Raw genomic sequence first — 23,411 nt, 5'->3', positions numbered from 1 at the left:
CTAATACATACGGATGTATTTGGACCATTGAGAACACCTACAAGGAATGGTCATCGATATTTCATCACCTTCACGGACAACTATAGTAGATTTGGTTATGTCTACCTTATGTCAAACAAATCTGAATCCTTTGAGAAATTCAAAGAGTTTCAGAGTGAAGTGGAAAATCAGCTTGGCAAGAAAATCAAAGCACTTCAATCGGATCGAGGTGGCGAGTATTTGAGCCACGAATTCGACGATCACTTGAAAGAAAATCATATTCTTTCAAAGTTAACACTTCCTGGAACTCCACAATGGAACGGAGTGTCCAAAAGGAGGAACCGAACCTTGTTAGACATGGTATGATCAATGATGGATCTTAGTGAACTTCCTATCTCTTTCTGGGGACACGCACTTCTAACCGCGACACTAACACTGAACCGTGCTCTGTCAAAAGCTGTCGAAAAGACTCCATATGAATTATGGACGAAGAAACCTCCACGATTGTCTTTTCTTAAGATTTGGGGTTGCGAAGCATATGTCAAAAGATTAATTTCTGATAAACTTCACCCAAAATCAGACAAGTGTTTCTTTGTGGGATACCCAAAAGAAACCAAAGGGTATTCCTTCTACATCAAATCCAAGAACAAAGTGTTTGTTGCTCGTGATGGTGTCTTTTTGGAGAAGGAACACATTTCCAAAATGACAAGTGGGAGGACAATCGAACTCGACAAAGTTCGAGAGGACGAGACAAAACTGACAGTCAAAGTGCTTTAGAAGCAGCTGTTGACATTGGTCAGAGTCAAACCGACAATGCAAATGCTCAACCTATTACCCTGCGTAGGTCGCAACGGCCAAGATCTCAACCAGACAGATACCTCGGTGTTGTCTTAACCGAAGATCAAGACATCCTAGTTATGGATGGAGATGAGCCAGCGACATACAAACAAGCTATGACGAGCCCCGACTCTGCAAAATGGCAAGAGGCCATGAAATCCAAGATCGACTCCATGTTTGAAAATCAAGTCTGGGACATGGTTGATTTGCCCGAAGGTTACACACCTATCGGTTGCAAATGGATTTTCAAGTTGAAAACCGACAAAGATGGAAATGTATCTATATACAAATCTAGATTGGTGGAAAAAGGTTACAGGCAAGCAGATGGACTAAAGCAGGCAAGCAATCCAGGCAAGCAGGCAAGCAGATGTTGGAATCTGCGATTCGATGAAGCCATTAGTAAGTTTGGTTTTATCAAGAATCCAGATGAGTCTTGTGTTTACAAGAAGGTCAATGGGAGTGACATCGCATTCCTCGTCTTATATGTCGATGACATATTACTCATTGGAAACAACACTAAATTGTTAGAGTCCGTGAAGGGCTGGCTCGGAAAGTGCTTTTCAATGAAGGACTTGGGAGAGGCGCAGTATATATTGGGCATCAAGATCTATAGGGATAGATCTAAAAGGATGATTGGATTAAGCTAAAGTACTTATATTAATAAGCTACTGGCATGATTCAACATGGAAGGGGCTAAGAGAGGGCACCTACCCATGTCACGTGGCATAACTCTCAACAAGAAGCATTGTCCACAGACACCTGATGAGCGAAGAGGATGAGCCAGATTCCATATGCTTTTCTTATTGGATCGATCATGTATGCCATGATATGTACTAGGCCGAATGTATCGTATACCTTGAGTGCCACGAGCCGATACCAATCAAACCCAGGAGAGGCGCATTGGACTGCGGCCAAGAATATCCTAAAGTACCTGAAAAGGAACAAGGATAAATTTCTGGTCTATGGTGGGAGTAATGATTTGGTTGTTGAAGGTTATACCGACGCGAGCTTCCAAACTGACAGAGACGACTCCAAGTCGCAGTCAGGGTACATATTCTGCCTAAATGGAGGAGCGTTTAGTTGTAAGAGTGTTAAGCAAAGCAGCACTGCAGATTCTACAACTGAAGTCAAATACTTGACAGCTTCGATAGCAGCTAAGGAGGCAGTTTGTATTCGTAAGTACATTAGTGAACTTGATGTTGTACCCTCCATCAAGGGTCCGATAGACCTCTATTGTGATAATAATGGAGCTATTGCTCAGGCCAGGGAGCCAAGGGAACATTAGAAGGTCAAACATGTCAAGAGGCGATTTCACATGATAAGGGAATAGAAGTTCGAGGGTAAAATCAGAATTTGTAAGATTGGAACGGACGACAATGTAGCCGATCCACTGACTAAACCTTTGCCTCAAGTGAAGCACAACAAGCACGTTGAGGCAATGGGAATCAAGCATGTTGGAGATTGACTTTGATTTTCCTGTAAATGTGTTTTAATTAAACTGGATGTCTTAATATAAAACACTATGTTAAAACCATTCGATTTTGGAGTAATTTAATTTCCTGCACTCCATTTCTATTTAATTGTGGTTTAGAATTAAATAATGAGTCCATTTGTTTTGAAGAATATTCAAAACAAGGTATCAAGACAATGTCTTGGATAAAGAAACACCGGTTAAGTGAATATTGAATATTTTAATCGAAAATTATCCCTAATCAAGGGCATTTAAATGATGGACGATTAATGACCACTTGAGATTAGTGTGTAGTATGATTTATAGCACCGTTTCTTGTACTGCAAGGAAATGATTGTCATAAATCATTTGCACAGGTATTAGTTTGGAACTGTACCGGATCGACCTATGAGAGTACATTAAGAGATTTAAAATCGTCATAAGCACATTTCTCATTATAACTATCGGAACCTTTTTCCTCAACCATGAGTATTGTAAGTTCTCTTGTTTGAGTACTAGTCCATTTTGATGTTGTCAAACGTCTGCCGTAAAAGGGGATTATAACGGCAACACTCGGGCGACTAGGTCCTCTTAGTAAGGGAAGCTAACAATGCAAGACCGGGAATGTCCCCCTATTAACAATAGGGAACATGACTTTGTTGTTTACAATGCCTCTCGAAGAGCGAGACTGTGAAAATGCATGGCCATGCTCAAATGGATTTTAGAAATCATCTGCTTATTGACAATCAAACTCAAAAATCGAGAAACACTTTTAGACGTAATAAGGATGACGAAGAATCTTACCTTATAGTTCATGAAGAGACATTAAGTAACATAGGAAATGGGCTATACACTAACTGCACACTTGTCCGAAAGGACAAGTGGGAGATTGAAAGGAATTGTGTCCTTCCAACAAGTGTATTATTCTGATAGAGGGTTCGGAATTATTAGAAAGCTAATTCTTCAGTGAGGTCAAGTGATCGGAATGCCTAGGTGGAGGCCGCTTCCGATCAGTAATATTATTGTATAAATAATATTACAGTTTAATCCTAACTGAACCCTTCGGGTCGCACCCTAATCGAGTAACCGATCCGAGACGATGAATCAATCCTAAGGATCAAATGAGTCAAGATAGTATTACGAACAAAGACGTCGGATATCAAGCTTAGAGCGTCAAAATCGAGCGTCACAAGTCGAGTCGAATTTAGAATTCGACGAGACGTGGAATCAAGCAAGAGACAAGTACGAGCCAAGCCGTAGCCTCGCATTGGCATAGCCATGCGAGTGCTAGGCTAGGTGAGGTCTGCATGCTAGCATGGTGGGCATCGCTAGCACTCGCACATCGCACAGCACGAGCATCGCAAGCATCGTGCCATGCGCGTGTGTGCTATGGCTGTGCGTGCGTGCGTATGCGGGCTGGCCAGCTAGCCCAGCCAAGGTGCTAGGCACCAGCTAGGCATCCTTGGCAGCCAAGGCATGCTGGCTGCCAGCTATGCGTGGCCAGCTCACGGCCAAGGAGGGGACCAGTCCTTGGGGATTTCTTGGGGAGTTAGGGGTGCTTTAGTCCCCCCCTCCCCCTGTAGTGGTCCTCACCTACCCTTACTCACCATTTTCCACTTGGTGCTTGTTGATTCAATTTGCATTTTAATTTGTTTTAGATTAAAATAAATTGAGCAAAATGCAATTCTCCCACATTGATGGGAAATGGGAAATCAAGGCTCCCTTCCCTATAAATACCCAAGTTTTAGGTTTGGGAAAAATCACTTGAGTTGAACTCAATAAGGCATCTCCTTAAAAGTAAGAAAACCTTTAAGTTCTTAATACTCTAGTTTTCTTTGGTCTAGCCCCGACTAACCTTCAGGGTAGAGACCGCTTGGGTCGGGTTGAGGGTGCAAGCCGTCGGAGGCCTACGCACTTGCAAGGCTAGAGCTTTGAAATAAGAGCTCGTAAGCGAGCGAAGCACGCGTCGAAGGTAAGATCATCTTTTCTCTTTCTCTCTCTTTTTTTGTTCAATTATGTGATTGCATGTTTAGTTATATTAATTAGTGTGCGGGTCTTAGGCGGGTTTCATTCTGCATAGTGACAAACACTACGAAACCCAACAGTTGGTAATATTTTTGTTGTGGTTGTTGTGGGGCTTGTTGTTGTGGTTGTTGTGGAGGTGAAGGGTTTAGCACATTAGTACTCCGGTAGGAAAGATTTGGATGGTTCCGGAGACCAGGATTAAAAGTGTTATAGTATGGGTTATTTTGCCTATAGGCTTGGAAGGCATTACCTTGCTCCATGGAACTCCTACAATCTTGTGCCCAATGCCCTACAATTCCACAATTTTCACAAAAAGCATCGTTAGTATTATTAACAGCAGAAACATTAGCCATGGAAGCAGGAATAGCAGTACTAATATTATCTAATTTCTAACAAATAGAGGATAATTGAGCTTGCACAAAGGATACCGAATCGACATTATGTTTCCCTTTGTTTGCAAAACCTCTAGGATTCCTATATTGGGAATTTTGAATTTCCATCTCTTCGATAACTGTTCCTGCTACATCTTCTTGAAGATTTATAAATCTTCCATTAGCTGCTGAGTCTAGGATTGATCTGGATGAATTTCCAAGCCCGTTGTAGAAGGCTTAGATTATCTTCCACTATGCTAGCCTATGATGGGGACATTCTCTCTACAAATCCTTAAATCTTTCTCAAGCTTCGTATAAAGATTCATCTGCTTCTTGGGAAAATTATTGGATCGAACTCCTTAACAAAGCTGTCCTCTCTGCAACGTAATATTTATTATGGAAATTCATAGTAAGAGAATTCCAGTCAGTAATACCAAGGGCAGTCCTATTCAATCCAAAGAAATTTTTGTGTCGCTAGAATCTGATGGGGGTTCCAAAGGTATATTACCCTCGGAAGTGGCTCGTACTTGTCTGAAAAGGTTCTTCTGTCTATGAAAAGAACGTTCGATTCGAATGGAATGTAACCTGATCTAGAACTCCTGGGCATAAACACAGAACTAAACAAACAAATATGAGAAACTGTCTCAAAGAACTTGTGTTCTCTGAGACGAAATAAAATAATCTAGACTACCAAAATAATCAGAAATAAAAATAGAATCATTTCCCCGGCAACGACGCCAAATTTTGACAGGATAAAGTCGTATCTCCTAATCAAAAGAATTACCTAAATCCTCTAACTAAAGTAGATAGGGAAATAGGGTCGAATCCAAAGGGTAACAAGTCTTTCTATTTCTAAATAATTAATATAATCTAAACTATTAAGTAACCAAATTATTTATGTTAGAATTTAACTAAAGAGAATAAATAAACTAAAGCAAATTAAACTAGGGAGAAATTAATAAATCAAAGCCTAGGGTATAGGTTCACCAATAAACAATATTCCAGGATAAACACAACAATCAATTATCAATGCATCAATTAATTAGATCATAAAGGGCTTTTGCTACGTATTACAATCACAGAATTAATCTAGCGGTATTAAATCGCATTTCTCGAATCTTGACTTAACCATTTATAAATTAACCTGCCTATTGGAACTAAGCCTAAATATCAATTCTCGTCTCTCGAATCTCAAATCAATATTGCATAACTCATACAATTAAACCAGGCCTAATCTAATTGCATAGCGTTAAATCAATCAATAGGAAATCAACCAAAGCATTGAAAATCAACAATTATAAATCACCACTTCATATTACTTATGGATCCCCACAACCCTAGAAATAAAACTACTCACACATATTTAAATCTAAACTAAGCAAAACAAATAAACAAGACATGCTTAATCAAAGCAATTAAATTACTGAAAATAAAAGGGAAAGGAATCGTTACCAAAATAAACGAAAAAATGGAATTGCATTAAACCAAAAGTGTTGAGAGAACAAGATTATTAACTAAAAGCTCAAAACTAAAATATGGGAATTAACTAGTGAAAGACGTCCTCGTCACTTGCTTAGAAAAGCGTATTTATACTTAAGCTAGAAATCCTAAACTTAAACGAAGACTAAAGACGCTAATCGTCCCTCAAAAACACGCTCCCGGCCGGGCCTGCCTTCGCTGGTGGGATTCTCATCTCACGCCCGGTAGGGCGCGCTTCGGGGCAAAGTGCTAATACTTCCTATCTGCCTCGCCTAGTTAGGCGCGCCTCAGGGCGAAGGCACTCCCCGTTCGGGCGAGCAATCAGGCAACATGGACTCTTTCGATTTGGGCTATTTTTCTTGACCCAAATCCGGATTTCCTTTTCAGGTCTTTATAACTCGGTCCAATGCCTCGAACTCTTCTTCTTCACCGAGCCCTTAATCACCGGTTTGATTGCTCCAACGCGGTCTTAAGCTACGAAATATGGTCATAATAATGCGATCCTACTCCAATGCTCGTAGTGGCTCAAATAAGTCCGGGAAAATGCTCCAAATTCGTAATTTCCTATAAAATAATACCAAAACTACGAAAACACTAGAAAATGCATATTAGTAATAAAAGTGGCTCCGTAGAGCCAAAAATACTCCAAAACATGATCAAGGGACGGGGGTAAATCACTATATAAAATAGACATATCAATAATTTGGTGGGTATAATTTAGTCTCACCTTTTTCCATCTTCCTTTACATTTTAATACTTGACTTATATGATTTTACAAAATTATTTAAAATCTTTTTGGAAAGTATTGTTTACCTACTCCTTGATTACTACTAAAGATGATTCTTTAAAGAGTTTTTCATCCTTTTCTCCTTCCTTTAAACCCATCGCCATTTTGCCTTCTTTATTTCATATTCCCATTTTTTTTTCTCCATTTCCTCCTCCATAGCTTCTTAGTCTCTTCCACAATTAAACACTCAAAATGGTCTCTTGAACTGTTTCTCACCTCTTCCTTCCTTTGTTGCCTAAATCCCCCCCCCCTCTCTCTCTATCTCTATCTCTATCTCTTTCCCCGCACACACTTTTCTTTATGGCTCTAAAAATTATAGATCAAACTTGTTCCCATATCACTCATTCATTCCTTTATTAGCGCGCCCATGGCCCTATACTCTTTCTCTTAGTCTCTTTCTTTCTTTCTAATTTTTCTTGTCCCTATTCCATCCTCTAAAAGGCTTTGAAAATTATAGATTACACTTGCTTCCTTTCCCCCCAACCCCCCCCCCCCTTCTCCCCAGTCCCCTTTAGTTTTCTTAACTTCTCTTTATTTGTCTCTCTCTCCCAACCTCTTTATCTCTTTCTCTCTCGGGCCTTCTTCTCACTCTCCCAGCCCCTCTTTTCCTTTATTGCTCTATTTCTTTCTCTTTCAACCCTTATCGCTCTCTCGTGGCCCTGTTTTTCATTCTATCTTTATTTATTTCACTCGCTTTTTTTCCTAACTCCTCCTTCTATCTTTCTCTCTTCCTCCAGCTCCTCACTCCCGGACCCTTTTTCTCACTCTCTGTCTCTGTCCCTACCCCTCTTTCTATCTTTCTCTCTCTCTTAACCCCACTTTCTTTCTCTCTCTCCTGACCTTTCTCCGCTTTAGGTGTGCCCCCTCCTATCCTCTCCTAACTTGCCCTCTATCCCTCAGCCCTTTTCTATCTCATGAACCTTTTATCTATCTCGATCCCCTATCTCATTCCCGGCCCTTATCTAATTTGGCTTCTTCTCTCTTGACACATCCTTCTATCCATGCTCCTCTCTCGCTTTCTCCCATATCCCTTTCTCTCTCTCTCTCTCTCTCTTCCTTACTCTCCCTCTCCCCTCCCCCCCCCCCCCTGTCTCTCTCCCTCTTCTTGTCCTTTTTATCTCCCACACCCTCCCCCTCCATCATGATTCTAAATGTTGAATTTTTTGTTCTAAATATATTATTAATCAATTTACCGTTCTCTTTTCCCTTCCAATAATTCTAAAATAAAGAAGGAATATGCAACGTATATCCTACTTAACCGTTCTGTAATGATATAACAACTGTTCATTATTCTTCCTATTTTTTTTATTAAAAAAAAAAAAAACTATTTGCTACCCCTTTATAGGGTCATCGTTATTTGCGACCAATCATACTTTGAAAACATAAATCAATTTAAAATTTTGTATACAAATTGAAACATAGAGAATAATAAAATCCGAATGAAGAAATAATAAACTAATTTCTTTTTTTTTTTTTGGTGAGAAGAAATCTAAACTTATGATTCAATAGAAGTTCAAACTAAATGAGCTTTATTATCATACATAAAATTCACAAGTTGAAACTTAAAAAAACGAAAATCGACGTACAATAACTAACATAGTAAAAATAAATAAATGCTCCTATATCAATTAACTCTATAGCTTCAGTTTAAAATTTGAACACCCAACTCCGATTTAATTCTATTTCGTATCTTTAAATCAATCCCCATTGTATAGAAGAGTTTTTTCTCCTTTAAAGCCATATAAATTTTCTTATCCCTGCAACAACAATAGAATAATCAAAACTAAAGATTTAATTACACAAACACATTAGTAATCTTAAAAAAAAAAAAAAAAAAAAAAAAAAAAAAAAAAAAAAAAAAAAAAAAAACGAAAAGTGTAAACGGTTTAGACAATTTAAATTTTTTCGCCATTAAAGCCGATTTCATTAATAATAACACACAAATTGAATCCATTATCCCATTATTTAACTATAACAAAAGACTCAAATCTCCATAAAATCAAACTAATTAAAACAGATAGAACCTATAATCCCATGAATTATACATTTTTTTAATAAAAAACATTCATTTTAGATCTTAAACTGAATATAATTAATATAAATTATTTATTGCTTACGTGTTGTATACCTTTATTAGAACCAGATTCAAAGCAGCAAGAAACTCCTTTGCTTGGTAGTCGATGATAGAAAATTGGGAGAGGAAGTTTAAAGAAATAACAGTTATGCACAAACTGTATTTCATAAACAACTGTATTTATCTACAATATAAATCAAACAAATTGTTAGCCTTTTGAGACTGTATTGTGTGAATCAGATGAATAGGGAAAAGTGATTCAATTTCAAAACTCAAACTTAGTTGGAATAAGACCTCTCAAAACAAAGTCAAGAGTCGACAATGAATACTGAGGCAATTTCGCCATAGCACAAATAGATTAGCTATTAAAATACAAAACATAAATTAACAACCAGCAATGGCTAGACAAGGTAAGAGAAAAATTTATGAGCTTACTAAAAATATGACATATAAACCTTTTAAAGATTGCTTAAAATAGATTTTGATGCTTTGATTGCAGGAAAAGATATAATTCCAGAATATTTTGGTGGAAGGAATTCAAGTTCAAATCAAGATATCTATTAAGAAATGAGAACCTAATTCCTTGTGTATAGAATTAACTTCTATAGAAATCAATGCCAAATATTATTAAACAAAAAACAATCCCAGCTGTTCTCATGAACAAAATATGATATAAAGAGCTCAGGAGTTCCATAAAGTCCAAGTAAATAAGAGATAAGCAACCAATGTCTATATATTGAATTATTGTAGTTTCTTATTCCAAACAAGTCCACCAGGTAAAATTGGTCAAGCTTAATAGTGGCAGATCATTGGTCAAGGGTTGTGCTTGCTCAAAGCCCAAACAGTTCTATAATTTGCACCAGGAGTCCAGGAGTGTCCAATGTTATTGCTGCAGCACAAGCTCTTTCAGCCCCAACCTTATGAAGTAAATAAACACAAAATATTAAAGATTTTTAAATGAGAATATGCAACAAGCTTGAATAGCTTGGAAATTTGTTGTACCTCACGACTTCCAGCATCTCCAAAATATACAGGAAGATCAAGTGCACGGCCACTTGATACATAGCACCAAGTAGTAAAAAGCTCTGTTCTATGATATCCCTCCCCATGGAATTGTCACTCTTAAGGTCTTAATTGAAAACACATGATTTGTAAATTTATCACTTGGATAGGACTGTTGTCCCCAAGTTTGGATTTTAAACACAAACCTATAGTCTCGCAATAGACGATTTAGATCATAATCAGGAAAGAGATCAACAGATTTGACCCAAAGATCCACAGTCCTCTCCAAAACTAAATTCCTGTCCCCAAGTTGAAAATACATATCAACAGCAAGCAGTTAATAAAGAGTTGCAAACAACAATCCCTTCCTCCTAATTTGGCCCTAAATTCTCCATTTATGATTAGGAACTATGGCAACAATCCAGAAACTCAACCCAATTTACCACCATGATCCACCAAGTTATCGGGCATCCGAAATCACAAGCATGATTTGAAATCAACTCAAAAAACAGCAATTAGAGTGATAGTCAAACCCAGTTCATTGCCACAATTCACTGCCACGATCCACCGCAATATTGAATTTAAATCTTAGCAGCATACCAAATCACATAAGCATGATATAAAAACAATAGCAACAATCAACTCAATTAACAGCAATTAGAGTTGTAGTCAAACCCAATTAACGCCAATCTGCCATTAATCTAATTCACAATCTCAGCAGCATCCCAATTTGCATAAGCATGATTTAAATACAATAGCTAAAACTAACTCGTTAACATCAATTAAAAATTCTTAAAAAGTGTATTAATATTAACAACAATTTATATCCAAAAAAAGAAGTATACGCTTACTTTTTCTATCACCCATCTCAAATGACACCATCTTTGCCGAATCCAAAGGTCAAATCTGCGATATCCGGGAATAATTATACACGAAATCAAAAGGAAAAGCAGCAAAATCAAAAGCAGAAGATAATAATTACGACAAAACTGATCAAAAACATAAGCATAAGAGACATAATAGAAGCATAAAGTAGCTAGCATACACTTTGACCTTCCACCAGTCAAATAACATCAACATCCATGCATCTGAAGAGGCTTTTATCCTCAGTAAGGCATAAGAAAGCAGTAATGGTCTCTAAACTATATTATCAACCTGTTCATCGAAATGTGTACAAAATAATTGCTATGAAGTGTGACTAAACTCATATTTCAATGTGAGGTACACTTAACAACACAAATAAGTAAAATTTTGGAACAGTAATGACTATTGCAAATTTCTAAAGGCCCTTGATTCCTTATTACTTCGTATGCTTCTCGTGTATAATTGTACTAAACATAACCTGTATTTTCATTTCTTGGATGTTTGCCTAGATTTTCATGCATAGTTTGTCATCTTTAAGACAAAAAGAATAATTGCTACAGCCCTAGCAGAGTAATTTCATGCTTATTTCGCCTCCACATACGCACGCGCATACACACACACACACATTTGTCAGCAGCTAAAATTTTCAAGCTTGCTTCCCTAGAGGATCAAATACATTTATCATATTATTGTGATCAGTGACTACTTGAGAAGCATATTATTTCCATGATATGTCAAGTATGTGATATCTAGTTTTTCTGCATTAAGACCCAAAAAAGAACGAAGCAGTATCGTCTTCCCTAGGAAAAAAAGATCAAATAAGAATAAACCCAGTGCTTAAAGGTCTCAGCTAAGAGGGATGTGGGCAAGAGAAAGAGCAATATATGTAATGCTAACCATGATCATACACATTACTTTAAAGGAGATCCAGCAATATTTGGTACATATCTAAAATGAGTATAAGTTTACCTCTAACATCAAGGGCAACAAATGGTATCAAACGTTCTTACAGGAGCTGAGCTATGATCTGCAGGAAAGAAGCAAGATCACAGGGAGGGAGAAAGCAAAAAGATGCAAAGCTCATGATAGATTTCAGAAACTTAATAATTTATAACAATGATGTTCACCTGGCCTACATGTCCAAATCCACATATAATAATATGATCCTGCAAGTCATCCGTCTGGGATGAAATAAAATAATGTCAGTAGAAATATAAGAAACAGTAAAATCATATGAAAGCCTGAAAGGTGGGAATTGAAAGAAGTATGGATCATAAACAGGAAAGGGAGTTCGTGTCATTTTTGTTGTTGATTATTTAGAATTGAAAAACTGAACAAAGCTAGACATATGAAGAATACTAAACCCCCTCCACATTGAAACCAGGGTGATAAAGACTAATCTATTCCGAATTTCAAGGCATTTATCTACATTGCTTTTCCAAGCTTCTGTAACAGAACATATAGCGCATGTGTCTTTCCCACACTTCAGACTGAATTTTTTTATGGCTTCATTTTAAGATACACCTTCAGCTAGACCTTAGTCCTTCTACTCTAGTCAAGAGGCATGCCATTTTAACTGAAGAACTTTTTTGAGCTACACATCATTTATGTTGACACCAATTATCATTTAGAATCCTTGCTGGATAAGCTAAGTGGATAGGTCTATCTTTACACTCAATTCCTCCCCTTCATGTTTTGTAAACTACTGAGATTTTTCGGTAACCTGACATGACGGTTTGAGGAGCCTAATTGCTTCCCATCATTGAATCTAGCAGACCTTTCATGATCAATAAAACCCTTCTTTAGGAATATGCACAGCCTACTTCTACAATCAGCAGATGGCCATCACATCAACACCTTCAGGAACCAAACCTATCAATTCAAGCATTGAACCAACTTATCTTTGGACATTAAAATCTTTTGAATCTCCTGTAATATCTCACTTGTAATGTCAGACCTCAATTAAACCTACCTAAACCAGACGCTGTTTATCTTTATGAATGTTAATCTTGAATGGTCATTTTCCTGGGGAATTACTATAGTCGGTGGCCTCTGTTAAGCTTGACCAATGACCTAAGCACAATATCTATAAATGCACCCATGGCTTTAAAATTGATTAGATTCTCAGGAATCATACTGACCTGATAGTGATCACCATGACCAGCTTGTATGATATCTAGTTATCTACAAGACTAACTTTTCTCACACTGCACCTCTTGCAAAGAGCATCAGTCATCTGCAATTTCAAAAGTAGAAAAATATTCAAAATTATATGAAAATGATAACACATAACAAAACTAAAAAGGGAAGTTTAAAATTTATTAAGCATTAATAACACCAATTAACATGTGATTTATAATATATTCTCAAACCTATAACATTTTAATAATATATTTAATGCTTATATGGGTATGTATATCATTAAATTAATAACCGAGAATTTTATAGTAAGACAAGGAAAAAAGTTTGGGCTTAAAAACAATTAACACATTGCCAACACAATAGATTAAACTGAACCCAGGAATCACCTTCGATAAAAGAAAAAACAAGATAGATTGAGCACAAATGGGAGCGATTTCTCACGAATTCTAGAGTGAAATATTTGGAAGTTAGATATGAAAGGGCCACAACCTAACATATTATTCCTATGGAAAATAAAATTAATATAATTGGCAGGTATAATTAATAATACTAAAATAAATGAAGTCATTGTAGACCATGATTTCACTGTCCATTTCATCTGGGTAGGTATAGTTATATCATCTCATTCCAGTCTATTAACATAGCTATTGTATGTGTACATGCAAATTACAGAAATAACGGTCTATACCATTAACTTTTAAAAAAGTGAAATCAAGACATAACAAGCACACAATAACCTCACAAAAACAGAAGTACAATAAAGCTCGCAAAATCAACAACAAAAATCGAATAAATTACAAACAAAAAATCGAAAAATATTCAGGAAACCTAGAAATGAACAAATGAATACAAAAACGATGAAATTACCAGAAGAATGAAGTCACCGTCGTCTTTGTCTGAGAGCAGAGAGAAAGTGAGAATGAGTTAGAGAGAGTTTGATTTAGACCACTTTGGTGCCTGTATACCTAGGTTTTGATTATGATGCAATCCAAGACATCTATTACATGAAATACATTACCAATCACCAAGTTAGAAACTAAAGAATGATCAAATGCATCAAAGCAATTTAATGTAAAAGTCTGCCAAAATGTTTTACTATTAAAGCGCAACTTCAACTCTGTAACAATAAGATCATAGTAGTTCACAAACACATTCCACCCAAAGATAGATGTCACTCGCATTCAAGAAAAGGTAACCAAAACTATTAATTGACATTTTGATGTAGAAAACAATACATGACCTATAAACATTAACTATTTTTTATTAAAAATTTGGCAAACATAAGGAATCAACCAATATTATACTGTACCTTCTTTCCGCGAATAACAGCCTCAGGTTCATGTTTAATAAATATGTACTTGGCTCCACCAAGGTGTAACCTAGTCGGTGTAAGGGTTTCGGGCTCCTTGAAACCCTTCACAACAACGGCAATTTCATCTAGTTTGAGCTGCAATTCCAGAAAAAAAAAAAAAAAAAATACAAACCACATCAAAACATGTGGAAGTCCCATTTAATCAGAGGGCATAAGCATATAATAAATAACAACGAACTAACTTGCATTTTTGTCACATTCATTTAATATTTTCAACTACAAATTCCACTAAATTGCATCTATTTGTAAGATCATACACTTTCATCAAAGATAAGCAAATTAAATCAACACAAAGTCAAACCAACCAAAATTCCCTGATCCAACCAATTCAAATTGAATGAACATTATAATCAAAACCTAGAAAACCAAAGTTAATCAACTGCAAGAAGATTGGTATCTCCTAGAAACCTGTCATTTATTCCCCATAGGCTCTAGTTAACACTTAAGTGACTCTAATTAGTCTCATATGCCTTTGCAATGTGTGCAGTAAAAAGTACACCCCAGCAGAATTGCAGTAAAGAGTATTCCCCATGGTTGCTAATCATACACAGCAGAGCAAACACAAGTCATTATTGATGTCCAATATGAGAGGGAAAAAGCAGTGGAGAGTTGGAGACTAAAGGGATTGCAGAATCATGTATTATTATCACAAAGTTAGAATCTCACATTGAATATTTGATGGCAGCAATCGCATCTACAGCTGGCAGAAAATAATTCACTGCAGCACTCTTATTCTCGTTCTTCTTATCCATGATTTCTGTGAAGGCAACCTTATATGGAAGTAGAAGAGAAATAAAAGTTATAAAATGGGACCAATAATCTCTAGAGGTCTAAAATGACAGGCACAGGATACAGTCTTCAAAAAAAAAAAAAAAAAAAAAAAAAAAAAAAAAAAAAAAAAAAACAGCAGATTTCAGCAAGGCGGTGAGGAGGAAGTTCATTGAGCTCTGTGTAGTGATGGAATTCAGGATCATGGGCACACATTGCTATAATCTTGCCATATTTCTCACCCTGAAACACATAATATGATAATGTACTAAGCCTTTACCCCCAGCAAACAAAGGAAGGACTCTAAGTATTAAACAATCTAGAATGAGAGGAGTGTCAGAAGGAGGCCAATCAGAGCCTAAACAAACTTCTTCGGGATATACACTGAAGATATCTAAAGGAGACAAAAGCTGAAGTAGTTCCCTCGAGGCCTGCTTGTAGACCATTTCAAGTGTTTTTTGCTCGCCGGAATAGTTCTTTCTGTATAAAAGAAGACCTGTAAGCATTAAAGCAAGGACAGGCCAGCCACCTCTTTCACAGTGCATCAGCAATACATTTTGCTGTCCCTCCAACGACAGCCAGCTCTCACTGGAGCACAGGAAGTGGTGGACCATTTCCAGGGGAAGCAAAGGACATTTCTCATATTGACGAGGATATTTCATAACCGTCATATCATAATCAGACAATCTATCAGCAATATGACTCCTTCGATCCCCTTCTCTAAAGTTAAACACCATGAATGAGGCATCTGGGTAATAGTCCTGTAGCTGTGTTACAATACCACCAAGGTATTCTGTGTACTCATCTTCATTCAACACATCCGTGGAGAAGCAGCAATCAAACACTGAAAAGGAACAACGATCCAATTTACCATTGCAAACGAACCCAGCTTAAGATAAACCCTTTTGCAGAATTGAATGTAAACGAACAATTAAACATGCTCAACTAACAGAAAGAGGCTAACTAAAGAGAAACCAGGTATAAGTTCGTAAGTTCATAAAGTTTCCTCATCCTCATTCTCTTCTAAGCAGAGAAGCAAGAATCCTACACTAATTGAACGACATTTAAAATGAGAACTACATTAAAAGTTCATGTTACATAAAACCTCTAATATCCGCAGATATACCCTAACAATCAGCTCTTCGTAGCTAAAACAACGAAAACCGTATCAAGAAGTCGAATGCAAGCGAAAAAACCAGTTCAATTATGCAAGCAGCAAGCTACATCGCAATGTCAAATGCCAACAACCTAAAAATGACAATGACATAAAAACCCAGAAATGAAAACTAAATCTAACCCTAACAACCCCTCAGATTGCATCAAAATCAACATAAATTGAAGCATTTCAGCTCAATGATCAACAAAATTAAACACTTACATACATTATAACAGAAAATCAAAACCAACCCATTAAACCAAACCCATAATTCAAACAACCCAAAAAAAATTTAACCAATTGCACAAATAATTAGCCACATTAAATTCAGAAAACTAACCGAAAACTCGGTCAGAAATTTCGAGAAGCCGATCAGGTGGCTTCCTATAAAAGAATCCTATGGTGGGTCAAAGCACCTTCTTGCAAACACCTAAAATTGAAGTACTGCCCTTTAATTATAGTAAAATTGATATCCGCTCGAATTAACCTAAAAACAAATGAGAGAGGCTCAAACAAATCCGAGTTTAAATAATACGGAGTATCACCTTAGATGGTAGCCTCCATTGTTGTAGCTTTTATTTGCATCAACTCAAATCCCTGATTGAAACCCCAGAAGAAACACTTCGTAGAAAGGAATTCAACCACCGCCATAGTTTACGTGTGCGAATTAGAGAAGAGAAGGAGGAGCATGAAAAGGAAAGGTAGTGAGAAAAACCAGGAAAAGGAAGGGAAGGGACGAAGGGTAAGACAACAACTCACAGTTGAGGGCAGCAATGTACTTTCGCGTAAAGGGCAAATTCGGTACTCCACTATTCATAAGCTGCAATACCAGCATTTCTACAATGATTTCACTACTCATATTTAGGATAGGAGGATCTTGAAGTTGAATGAATCCTGCAAAATTACGCCCTCTGGAATCCGTCAACTCCGTCGAAAGTTGGGTTGCTTTTTTCATTTGGGTTATTATATCAAATCTTATATATTGGCTGGTCATAGAGTTTGACTAGCCACATATAAGATTTGGTGTCGAACTTAAAGCTATTATTATGGTGTTACATAAATCTTCCGTATTTTCTCGCCCGCCACTTCACTCTCCCTCCTCCCTACCTACATCTTGTCATCGTACATAGATTTTCCACCACATTTAATGATATTAGGTCATCTTGTCCCTCCCATGATCCATCTCCTAGCTTTTCCACCTCTTCATCCACTCCCATCTCCTCTTCCCCTCTTGATCCCCGCAATCTGTTGTTACTTTACTATTACTACTACTACCACTGGCGGAGCCACATAAAAACAAAGGGGAAAAAAACTTATTTTCTTTAGTTTAAACAGATGCAGTAAAAAAAGAATAAATAAATTACTTATTTATTTTATATCACAAACATAAGCATGGTTTGGTGGTTGTAGCCTATGAATAGGATTTGCTACTTTTGTAATTGGGGTTACAAACAAAAATTTATTCCTTTACCATATAGGAATACTATCATATGCGATTTCAAATAAATATTAAACAACTCACGTGATCATTTTTTGTTTAGATTTTTGTTAAATTATTAAACATCTGAAATTTATTCCCCCGCCCCCCCCCCCTAAAAAAAAATTAATAATTCTGGCTCCGCAATTGACTACTCCTCCTCCTCCTCTGCCACCATCTCTTCCTCTGCGATATCTTTCGCCTTTTCCTTCCCTGCCATCACTGCATTCTCATTGTTCTCATATGTCATCATTCTCTTTTCCAATGTCACCCTCCTCTTTTAATCTTAGTTCTTATTTATCATTAGTAACTCCACCACTAATATCTCCCCCATCATCTCTTACCTACCACAATTGCAAACTTACTTTCACATCTTATAAGCGCACACTACATATTTCAGAGGTAATGAATTTGAGATGGGATAATCAACACATCATAAGAAGAAATGAGGATCGTTAGTTATTAGAAGCATCTTTTTGTAAATTATATGTAAATATTCATTAATCTGACAAATCAACTTAATGTATATGTACTTATTTTGCAACCTTTTGAGTTTGGACTATATATGGTGATCTTTGAACAATTTGGTGGTAATTTGATGAATGTTATTAAAATTGTGTATGTAATTGCTGAATTATAAATTTGTTTTACAAATATATATGACATGTCCAAGTTATAACTCAATTCCTAGCAACACTGAAATCGTAAATCAACATTTTTGTCTCAATATGTAGTTTCATAATATTCAATTGTTATGGTTTTTTTTTATAATTAATATGCAACTAAAGAAATTTATGGTCAAAGTAATGCATTGCAAACGTGTACAATAAAAAATAGAAAGAACATTTAAAATAAGAGGAGTATAAAATTAATATTAGTGATAGCGATTTTATATAAACTAAAACCTCTATCACATAAATCAATTGGAGTATTTTAGTGACAAATTCACCTTTGAAAAGGGGTTGGATGTTTTCCTAGATTGGAGGTTTCAAACGGATTTACTAGAGGTTTTCTTTTACGAGACCACGTTATACTTGGACTAACAAACGTTCAGGTACGGATTTGATTATGGAACGGCTTAATAGAGTTTATACTTCTTCGCACTAGTTTAATGAGTTTCCGGAGGGACGAGTTATTCACGAACCAATCACGGCGTCGGACCATGCGGCAATTATTTATGACTCAAATTCTCAATCTTTGAAGTCAAATAGGCCATACCAAATTGAGACTTGGTGTTTAATGTTTCCGGAGATTAAGTCTTTCATTGATGAGGCTTGGGAGGTGGAGTGTAATGGTTCTCCTATGTTCAAGGAACTTCAACGTTCCAAGTGGCTAAGGAGTAAGATTAAAAAAATGGTGCTTGGACAACAAAAAAGTGTGGGGTATTAATTGGAGGAAGTACTCCACTGAGTTGCAAGAGCAGGGAGGGAGAATTACTACTGTGCAACAAGGTAATAGCTATGTGGAGGCTATTAATGATACTATTTCTCAGAGTAAGTTGGAGTTTAAGTACTGGCAACAACGAATGAAAGATAAATGGATAAAGGAGGGGGATGTTTCTTCGATAATGATGTACAATAGAGTTAAACAACAACAAAAGAGGAGGGAGATTGTTACTCTTAGGAGTGACGAGGATACCTGGGTTATTGGACAAAAGAATTTGGAGGTTTTCATTAGAGATACTCTAAAGGAGGTGTATAATCCACCTTTAGTGTCTATGGATAATGGAATTGAAAGGATTGATTAGGTTTTGCGGGAGTTAGATCTACCTTTAATAGCAGACTCGAATGCAGAGTATTTGATCCGACCTTTTTCACATCAAGAGATTAGAAAGACGATGTTCTCTATTCATAATCTTAAGGCTCCAGGTCCAGACGGTTTCATTGCAGAATTCTTTTATCAGAATTGGGAGAAGGTGGCCTAGGCACCTCAGTGGTTGAGTCGGCACAATTCTTCTTTTCTACAGGTTACTTATTAAAAGAGCTTCATGCCTCTCCTTTAGTTATGATTCCAAAAGTTGATATTCCTGAATTGGCATAGCAGTTTAGGCCTATTAGCCTATGCAATAAAATCTATAAATGCATAGCCAAATGTCTAGTAAATAGGATGAAATCCCTTCTACTAGATCTTATTTCAGAGTATCAGCATGCATATGTGCCGGGGAGATGTGTGGAGGATAATGTGATGCTAAGCCATGAGCTTTTGCACTTAATTAATACGAGTAATGGGACTTCTAAGAAGGCGGTGATAAAATTGGATATGTCAAAAGCTTATGACCGAGTGAATTGGGGTTTCCTTCTGAGAGTTCTTAGGGTGTGTGGTTTCCCGACAAGTTGGATACAGTGGATTTCTCAATGTATCTCAACCGTGTCCTACAAGATTTTAATTAATGGGTAGGTTTCGGAGGCTTTTAAGCCGGAGTACGGGTTATGTCAGGGTGACCCTCTATCCCCTCATATGTTCTTGTTCTGTATGGATATTTTGTCACGTATGTTTTCAATGGTAGAAAATGTTAATCAGATTAAGGGGCTTCGAGTAACGAGGAGGTCACCCCCGATTTCACATTTATTTTTTGCAGACGACGATATGGTTTTGTTCAGGCGACAACAACCTCATATCAGAATGTGGTGGATATTTTGCAGAGATTCGGGGATATTTCGGGGCAGCAGTTAAAATTGAATAAATCTTTTGTCAAGTTTAGCAAATGGGCTAAGCCGGAAGAAATAGAGGAGTTGAAAGATATTCTGAATATTGGCTAAGTCTCGACCTAGGACTGACACTTGGGGGCACCAATTGATTTTTCCACAGGGAAAAAGGCTGCCTTCCAGTTTCTAGTTGATAAGGTTTATAAACGGATTTAATCATGGGGTTCTTTAAAATTGTCTCAGGCGGCAAAACTAGTCTTTATCAACACTATGTTGATTAGTATTTCATCTCATGTGATGAAATGTTTTAAATTGCCTATTTCGATCTCTAACAAGATTGATTCGATGATTACTTAGTTTTGGTGGGGAAATAAGGGGGAAAAAGGAATGCATTGGATGAAAAGGGAGACTATCCAACTGCCAAAAGGTATGGGTGGCCTAGGTATTAGATCTATGGCTTATTTGAATGATGCCTTAATGTTTAAACAAGTGGCAAGGATGCATTGCAATCCACAGTTGTTGGTGGCTCGTGCTTTAGCGCCGGACCATTCTTGCTCTTTGTGTGTAGGGGATATAATGCGAGGGGTTCGTGGAAATGCTTCTTAGGGAAGGCGAGGTTTGTATAATGTGGCAAAAAAGATAGTGAAGGGTTACCACTGGAAAATAGGGAATGGGAATAGAGTTAAGATTGCCAATATGAAGTGGGTGTAGGGATTGGTTCTAGAATTTAAGTTGAACCAACTCCTCCGTGGGGTTGGTATGGAGGGTTACAGATCTGATTTTACATGAATCTAGGTCTTGGAATGCGGCAATCATTAGGGACAAATTCAAATGGAGTACGGCACAGAAGATTCTGGAAATGGAGTTACCATCATCTAAGGAGCAGGATGTTCTTTATTGGGGAGGGGGGGTCATTCCTTAAGATTGTATACTTTGAAGTTGGGGTACACTTTTCTAATGCGTGATTTTTATTTGCAACAGGGTGTTTTCATGATTTTGATTTTTACAAGCTCATTTGGAAGCTCAACATACCGCCAAAATGGAGCTTATTCCTCTGGAAGCTTATTATGAATGGTTTGGCAGTTAAGTCAAATTTGGCTCATAGATGGGTGGAGGTAGAGGTACTTTGTGATTCTTGTGGTATGGCAACGGAAGATCTACAACATTTATTTAGGATGTGCTCTTTTGTAAGGTATGCTTGGTAGAATTGCCCGCTGCATATCTTCTCTGAACTTGATGAATCTACTCCACTGCAACACTGGATTCAGAAATATATCCTGCTTTTTATTAGCGAGGATGGAAGAAATAGTGAAAGAATTAATAATTTCATTGGAGTGCTTTGGAGCCTTTGGCTGACAAGGAATAGAAGGGTGTTTAATAATGAGGGAGGGTATCTGGTGGACTTATTCAGGAATTACAACTCTGCTATGAGAAATTTATGTGTTTGGAAAAGGTTGGAAGCGAGAAGCACTCTTTCAGCCCAGGCCATAGATGACAGTGGTGCACCGCCGGGATTTGCTAGAGTGAACATTGGTAGTGAAGGAGATCTAATAAGCAATCCTCGAGATGCAAGTCTAGAGGTGACTGTATTGGTGGATGGTTCCTGGTAAAAAAGTACGGGGAAGGAAGGAATGGGATGGGCATGCCCTTTTGACCAGACAACCTATTTGGAGGGCGGAGGAACCTTTGGAAAGTTAATTTCACCTCTACATGCGTGCAGAGCTCTTGGCTTGCTTTAAAGCTATTCAGTGGGTAAGGTTGAAGGGGTATCAGCGAGTTATGTTGTTTACAAACTCGGTAGCTATTATACATCTGCTCCAAAACCCAAAACGAAGAGAAGTCAGACTACTTTGGACTGTTGGAGATCTGATACAGGTAGGGAAGCTTTTGAAGAATTGTATCATTTGGAAAGCGGGAAGGGAACAGGTCACAAGAGCTCATGCTATTGCTAATATGTGTAGGATTAATTTACATAGTTTTTCAAGTTAGTTGAGTTTGTTTAGTTACTGTTGTCAAAAAAAAAAAAAACCTCTATCACCATTTGGTAAAAAAAAAATAAAAAAAAGAACCTCTTAACTAATCCTACATGGACGATATAGTGAGAAATAGTCTTCATAACAACGCATATAAGAAATAAACTTATAACATTATTCACATAAATCGCGGCTCCTGTTCTGTACACCCAGATGTACTTTCCTCTATGTACACCCAGGGGCATTTTGGTAAATTCGCAAAAAAAAAGCATGTGCCTTACGCATGATAACATAAATTGATCTCTTTCTTCTTCCTTATTTCAATACCCAATTTCATAATTCAGTTCTTCATAAATTTGCAGACAATTTACTCAAAAATTCATAGCAATAATGGCATAATTGATTTTAACTCCAATACCAACTCCAATACAAACAATCGAAGATCAATCTCAGCAGCAACCAGGTATCAATTGAGCAATTTTTTTTGCAGTTTTTTTGCGAATTTATTAATATTAGTTGTTAATTTGAGCAAATTCATCGTATAATTTATGTTATTGCCGCGGAATTCTATATATATTAGCAATAATGAACTTAAATGAGCATAAATTGAGCCAGATTATTCATTAAAATTCGAATGAGCATAATTTGATTATTCAACATAACGGATTTTAAGTGTACTGCAATTGAAGAAACAGAGGTAATGAATGAACATAATCTGATGCATTTGATGAGCATAATGATTAATTAATCCTGAATTTTGCATAAATTTTAAATTCTGGTGATTAAGCATATTAAATTTATCATGGTTAATTATCATATTGGAAAAATGAGCAAATTGAAACATTTGGGCAAACCTAAATGAACAAATTCAGGTGAAATTGATATTTTTGATTGTTAGAGGCACTAGTATTGATTTTCATGTTCATTATGATCATTATAAACAGAGAATAAATCAGTGTTGTATCTGATTTATTAATCAGATAGTGTTGTATCTGACTTATTAATCAGTG

At 36.8% G+C, this 23,411-nt stretch overlaps 1 long non-coding RNA gene across 3 annotated transcripts; it reads right to left on the bottom strand.

Moving 5' to 3' along the window:
- Positions 1–8,436: 8,436 nt before the first annotated feature.
- Positions 8,437–17,071, bottom strand: LOC110694499. 3 transcript variants are annotated; one of them, XR_002505885.1, is made up of 12 exons: positions 16,852–17,071; positions 16,647–16,736; positions 15,049–15,994; positions 14,320–14,457; positions 13,878–14,007; positions 13,010–13,104; positions 11,996–12,049; positions 11,838–11,895; positions 10,856–10,910; positions 9,297–9,919; positions 9,057–9,186; positions 8,437–8,685 (listed from the first exon to the last, which is right to left on the bottom strand). It is a non-coding gene; the product is annotated as an uncharacterized LOC110694499 (long non-coding RNA). The 3 variants fall into 3 exon arrangements; XR_002505887.1 differs by having other exon boundaries at positions 13,878–13,906; XR_002505886.1 differs by lacking the exon at positions 9,297–9,919 and having other exon boundaries at positions 16,852–17,069.
- Between the last annotated feature and the right edge of the window lie 6,340 nt (positions 17,072–23,411).

The sequence above is a fragment of the Chenopodium quinoa genome, unplaced genomic scaffold (assembly GCF_001683475.1).
Source record: "Chenopodium quinoa cultivar QQ74 unplaced genomic scaffold, ASM168347v1, whole genome shotgun sequence".
Lineage (NCBI taxonomy): Eukaryota > Viridiplantae > Streptophyta > Magnoliopsida > Caryophyllales > Amaranthaceae > Chenopodium > Chenopodium quinoa.
Note: the sequence above shows the minus strand (reverse complement) of the source record. Positions and strands in the feature narration are given on the sequence as shown.